Source organism: Blennius ocellaris (genome assembly GCF_963422515.1).
Source record: "Blennius ocellaris genome assembly, chromosome: 21".
Lineage (NCBI taxonomy): Eukaryota > Metazoa > Chordata > Actinopteri > Blenniiformes > Blenniidae > Blennius > Blennius ocellaris.
In genome coordinates this window covers 6833225-6840366 of record NC_137670.1, presented here as the reverse complement: position 1 = coordinate 6840366, position 7142 = coordinate 6833225, and positions in this window count along the sequence as shown.

Here is a 7142-nt window from a genome sequence, read left to right as displayed (position 1 = left end):
TGTATATGTCGAGGGCATAGGTGACAGGAAGAGGAAGGCACAGGTAGAGGGAGGCCACGTTTCTCAGCAGAACAGCAAACCAACCAGCAGAGAGCCAACTTGAACAAAGATACAACTCCTGGTATGTTCAGATCACAATCTTATTTTTCCCATTCTACTTTATTGCATTTAACCGCAGCTTTTAAGCCCCATTTCTAGTTAAACTTTAGTTGCATTTTGCTGGTCTGTTTCCACGACAACAGTCCTCAGAGCCACTGAAAACACAACTTTTTTGGCTCCATCCATGCAGATGGCAAAAATGCTGCTACTGCACATTTGCACCCCAGTCATCGTAAATAGGGGCTTTAATCACACAATAAAGAAGAGGAATAATCGCTATTTTTCACTCCAAACCTTTAGCAAGCAGCTGCTGTTTACCGGACCTTGTTAATCATCCCTGTCGTCGATCCCAGCAGGGTTACTCATGTATGTCACTGATCCCACGATCTGTCATCGTTTCAGTATGAATATCACGTTACTTGACTCGTTTGCAGGAGTCTGTGCTGCACGCAGTGAGTCACTTTGAACAGAGTGCAGCACAGGAGGTGAAAACAACCGCTGACGCGACTCGACATACAAATCTGAGTGTTGCTGCTCTTCCCCTGCCTGTTTCATCACTCCTTCCCTCCCCAGTCCTCTTAACAACATTTGCACTTCAAGAACCGCTCGCATCAAGATGAAAACGCTGCTTTCCTCGCCGGCCAGAGGTCATGAAGAACAGACGGAACGAGACCACTTTGTTTTAGTTCTGCAAGCGATGAGCAAAATCAACTGCGTATTTTGACTGATAGGCCGGAGAAAACCAAGCTGACTTAGTGGAAATCTTTACCAGTTATTGATTGTAGACCAGTCGAAAGGTCTGGTCCATTTCCTGGACCCTCCCTCAGCCGGGGTCTCTCATATACAGGAAAGATGAAGTCAGCGGTGGCCTTGTATAGAAATAAATAGAGCCAGATGGGAAAGAAGCAGAAGGAGGCTTCAAGAATACTCAGTGATATTCCTTCACGGGGACATTTCTCTGTATTTTACACAAAGGTTTTGATTAAAATTGACATTACGTTTAGATTGTAAGAGATTAGACGGTGGTTGAATGAGCAGAAAAACAGAAACCAGAAGGTTTACGTCAGCGAATTTCTCCGAAACATCTTTGACGAACACCTCTGTTGACGGATGTCTAACCCGCCATGTCGTCACTGACTTACTCTACATCCAAATGGTTCAGTACAACAGCACACATCGAGTACACCTGCATCCTCCATGAACTCTAAATAGAAAATGAACTCACTTTTCAGCTCTGAGCCGTGACCGAAACAAGAATAGAAGCTTAGAGCGAGTAAAAATTTAATTCTGTACCTGGAGAGTTGAGACACGGCTCCTGCACGTCTGATTTCTTTGTGTTTCATGTTTGGTAAAAAAAAAAAAAAAAAAAAAAAAAAAGTCTGATCCAGATCCAGAGGGAGGTTGTAGGAGCTGCAGTGCAGTTGGTTTAGAGAGGCTTGGTCTGAAGTCGACCGGTGGAGATCTACAGACTCCACAAAGCTTTTTTCAGTGTTTGAATAAAAAGAAAGCTTTCCGCAGTGATACTGGAGCATTACAGCTTTATCAAACACTTAACTTTAAATGATTTTGTCCGTACTCAAACTGTCATGCGTCACTTTCCAGCCTTTTGCAATATCTGCAGAAATGGTTTGCTGAATCATTCACAAAAGTCACGGCACACTATTTCCAAATTCCCCACACGTTTTGATGTGCTTTTTGTGTGCGTGCTCCCAACGGTGCAGGACAAGTTACTTCTTCCCTTGTTATTTCTTCTTCACATTTGTCACAAAAACAGCAGATTGCAAATGCACAAATGAAATATTGTTTGCAGGATCCTTGCTCCAATACTTTGCACTGTACATACAATAGTCTGCACAGTTATATTTCTGTGTTCAGGACACAGAAATGGGATCTTTTGTCATGTGGTGGTGACGTATGTGCTGTTCCTGCGGCCGAGCACCAGACACAGATAATAAACTCTTGGCATCTGCGGCTAACCCTCGACTAAAGAGCCTCAGCTGTCCCGGACACATCAGCATCGGCTCTTTGATCAGAAATCAGAGATACGTGATGAATCGGTTCGCCCTGCCAGCAGGCAGGTAATCAGGTTTACGGCCTCACAAAGGAGGCGTAGAGCGGAGAGACATCAGAAAGAAACTACGAGGTTACATAACTGGGCTGTGTGCGCTAGCTTGTGCATAAAACGAGCAGGGAAGCTCGAATACACACATGAGTGATCACCACAGATGCTGTGTGGAGTTTCATGGAGGAGGTTTGTTGAAGCTCGTCGGTTCGTGTGCAGTCCTGCTCTGAGGGTCGGCTAGTACTTTTGGGAAACGTCTTTCCAGGTGGAACTTTTCGAAAACACCCTGCCTCTGCATGGAATTTGGAATTTGCGCTATCATTTCTGCCGTTTCCATGTAAACGGAGATCTTTTTCAGAATGTTGCCCTGTTAACGCTTAACTTTTCTGAAACATAACGTGTCACTTGGCGTCAATTGCTCTCGCACCATTGATCTGAAGGTTTAATCCCCCGCACTTCTTTTGTTTCTAACACTGGCTGATTACACAGCGTGATGTCTACATGTCACAGAGGAGCAGTCAATGGAGGGGGAAAAAAAATAAAGCTGCTCAAGCTCTGACATGCAGCAAAGTGTAATTAATCCCATTAAACTCCCTGAATCGGGTGCTGGAGGACGAATCTGCAAGCCTAATTGAAATGGACTCTGTGAAGACGTATTCAGAGGAGGCATCACGCATTAGCGTGGTGGATTAGCGCGGAAGAATGTCCATATAAATTTAGTATAGAATCATATGACTTTGTTTCTCTTGAGGATTGCTCAAATTTAGCTTATTGCACCTCCCTCACACCGACACCTATGTTTTGTCTTTGTTCATTTGTCACTGAAACTCTCTTTATTTACACTGCTAGCACGTTAAAACGTGGCAGGTTTAATCAAGTTTTCTTACAAATACTAGTCACTCCATCGTTCCTGTTGTTTTTTGTTCGCTGGCTTTTGTCAATATCAGTTTTCGCAGCTGAATGCATGTGAAGGAGCATTTAAAGCTCCAAACGAGGTGTGACACTTCATTTGGTCTTAATGTCCCACGTGCGGATGCAAAGGGGGGCAAAATGTGCATTTTAAACAGCAGAGATCACATAGTGTGGCTTTGAAATGGTCCGCATTAAGGTAAAGCACGCGTGACGTGATGGAATGGATGAATCAAAATGCAGAGTATAACTTTATTGGATTCATTAGGAGGAGGATGGTTCATGTAATGGATGGATAAAACACAGTTTGGCAGCTTGTAAACAAAGAAAACTAGTTTTTGAGGTATAATTCCACAAATGGACAATCTGCTGCTTCCAGAGGCGACAAAAGAGAAGCTGTAATTTTATTTTATTTTTTCCGTGTCTGTGACAGTCTGGTGTTAAACGGCTCCAGTGTTTTGTGTTTCCCAGCTGATCTTCGGCTCCACTGAGTTTCTTACTGTACGTCTGTGACTGATCCTCCCCTGTGGGCTTTGTTTGTGCCTGCAGGACTCGGAGGAAAGTCGCACACCAACACACACAGAAACATTTAGACTTCCTAATGACTCTCCATGTCTGTCCTCTAATTACCTTCCATTCATTCTTTCACAGGCCTGTGAGGAGCTCCCTCCTCCTCCTCCTCCTCCGCAGACGGGTTGTGCTGGATTTGGAAAAGCTATGATTTGGTTTGTCATATGATTGTGTTTCCAGGCTCTGCTTCACAGGTTAAAGAGTTAAATCTACTGAGATTAACAGGAGTAACGCTAATTCGTTACAGTGACTGCTGTGAAAAGTAGTGGAATATATTTACTGTTTAGTACTTATAGACGGGCCTACACTTAAAACATACAGTACATGTCTATAAAATTGAATGTTACTCAATGTTAACTTTTATTGACTTTACAAAACTAAATGACTTTACTTCTTACTCAAATTATAAAAGCCACTTCTGAATTACATTTAACTGTTTCCCTGCAGTGTTTCCTCCCACAGTCATGCATGCGAGCTCAATTGTCCTAAATTGCCCCGAGGTGTGAATATGTGTGTGTGTGTGGTTGTCTGCCTCAGGCCCTGTCAACACGAGAACGCCGTTTCATGGGACTGCATGGTTTCTGGCCCGATCATCCACAAGGCGTGGCCTGAAAACAGTGTTGCTTTGAGAACGGGTTCCAGATGCACATTTGCCCAAAACGATGATGTCACTGTCATCTCTCGACCCAGTAACCCTGAGAGCCTCTGTGACATCACTTAACAACAACAATGGCGGCCGACATGCTGCAGGAGCTACTGATGCCGGTTTGTTTAATCAGGCGACAAGTCGAGTTGGTGATTTCTCCGTTTTTGCATTCTCTGTGTCTTCTTCTCTGTCTTTAGGAATTAATAATGCGGCGCTCGTCACTTTCCACGTGAAATGAGAGGAAAACATTCCACACCACAAATCCAACTTCCTCTCTCCTTCCTGTTTCCAGGGAAACGGCAGACATGCAAGGCAGTTTATCAGAGGCTGGAAAGTGACGTGAGGAGACAGTGAAACATGAAGGAGATGAGGAGGAGGAGGAGGAGGAGGAGGAGGTGGAGGCGGTAGAAATGAAAAAGATTTAGAGGGAATGTTATGTCAGAGAAACATCTACTGTCCAAAAATAGGTAAACACAGACCGTCTCCTTCCACACATCATCATCTCCTCATGTTTCATCTGCTGTCAGCTCCTCGCGGCATGGATCAACCTGCAGGTTGTAGATTCCCTGAAATGTTTCTGGAATAAATATATCTTCTATCCATCGCAGGGCTAGCACATACATAGACACATAATCAGCCAAATAACTGTCAATAATAACTCTCATGATGAATTTTGTGGGGTGAAGCCATGCTCAGGAAGAACATGCAACTCCTCACATAGGGGTCCAGAGTCTGAGAGTCAAACCGGGGTCTTTCTTCTGAGGACAGAACGTCAAAGTCACTTAGTCAAAGTTAAGCTGTTGTAAAGTTTTACTGGAGTCAGCTTCAATCATTCAGTTCCCAAACATATAATGGGGGCTGGAGGGGACAATCCCCTTGTTGATGACATGTAACAGTTACAGTTTCCACACCGATACAAACACCATCTAACCACAGAACCAGATGAGCCTGAGCAGCACTTTCCAGACAAAAACATATAGATAAGCAAATTAACAACGACTGACACAGAAGTTATTGAATTTGACATTTCGAAGAAAAAAGTGATGTATTTTCACCCGTAACTTTGTTGTGTAAATGGGTCCTCAGTGTAAAGTAGACGTTCTCATAAGTAACAGCGGACGGGTAATGTAAGGAGTTGTATTGCGGGATGAATGAGTGTAAAGCTGCTCTCGTGCACTATAAAGGAGTTTGGTATATTATGTCACAGTCGGTCTGAAATTGTCCAGTTTAACTTAAACAAAATGAGCAGTGAAGGACTCGCCGAGCATCTCGTTACATGTTGGTGCTTGTAGACACGCAGCCTCCGACCTTCCTCGCCATCAGACGCATTAGTGAGAGCGATGAGGCTTAAGTGCATTCAGATATGTGGAGGAGGCGGGTTTATGGAGGCATGCAGAGACAGGGACTCCACATGTTCGGGCATCTCCCTGAGAAGCTTCCAGTCAGACGGCACATCACAGGCTCTTCATGCAGCATAAATAAAGACGGGCCACAGTTTGTTCCAGGACAGAGCGAGGAGGAAGGACTGCAGTGTGACTGTGTTTTCAAGTAACCTGTAAGTAAAACTAATCTCTACTTAAAAAGGTCATTTGCATACTGACTTCATGTTTTAATCAAAGGATGCAGGTACTTTGAACTGAATTGTATGTTACAAAAGTCTATGAAGGAATCTAATTATTATCATTGCTGTTATCTATTGTCAATAGATCTGGGTTGTTCTTTGTAAAAGTCCCTTGAAAGGACAGTGTTGTATTGGGCGTAATACAAATATAATTGTGTTGAAGTCCAGTGAGATATTAAAGCTACAAATCTACTTCAACGAATGCAGTTACAATAAGAATCGGATTTTTATCATTTAATAGTATTGAACATTTTAAAAGTAGTTCTTTCGATCTTTGAATGATCTCATTTCAGTAAAATGTTGGAACATTTAGAAAAAAATGTTTTTACTGCTTTATTGAAGGATAAGTTGTTGTTTTTTTTTTTTATTCTTTAGAAACAATTGTAATGGAATCCAAATAAGTTGAAACATTGGAGTACATGTGTGGATCCATGAAGAAGTCAACAAAAACATTTGTCATTTGAATTATATCTGGATTTATCCCACATCATAGCACCTCCAAAGGAAAGAGTGTGTATATTGTTCTGTTATTCTAAAATACTGACACAAAAAAATGTAAAGACTTGTTGTGAATTGAATCATTGCAGCTTTAAATTCAAATATTTCACCATGTTCACATTACATCAGCTCAACAGGAAGGATTTCATAGACATCTTCAGGTCTTAATGACAAGGACACATAAGATTACCTTTTTTTTTGTATTTTCTCATTTGATTAAAGTGTGAATGCAGGGCTCTTGTTTGTATTGTGTGTCGCTACAGCTACTTTTCATGAAATTAAGCTTTATATATATATATATATATATATATATATATATATATATATATATATATATATATATATATATATATATATATATATATATATATATATATATAAAAAGAAGACCCTGCATGACTTAAGACCACAAGGTAGTATGATTACTCTGGAGACCTGCTGTCAGCTGATGGAAGAATCAAAAGTAGAAGAAAGATGTTTGAGAGGTTTTATCAGCCCAAACTTCTCTTCACCTGATTAATCCCTCTGGTTTGTTTATTTTGTTCCTGGCTCTGTTTTAATGGCGTGTTCACATCGAAAGTCAGCGAGTCTGTACATCTATTAATAATATATGAAAGATTATATAAGTATTCATCCATGAAAGAGCAGGGCGCACAGTGAGGACGGAACGGCTTCTAACAAAGGATGCTTTTTGTGCGTCGACACGTCTTTTCATCTGTCTTCTGACATTTCTGTGG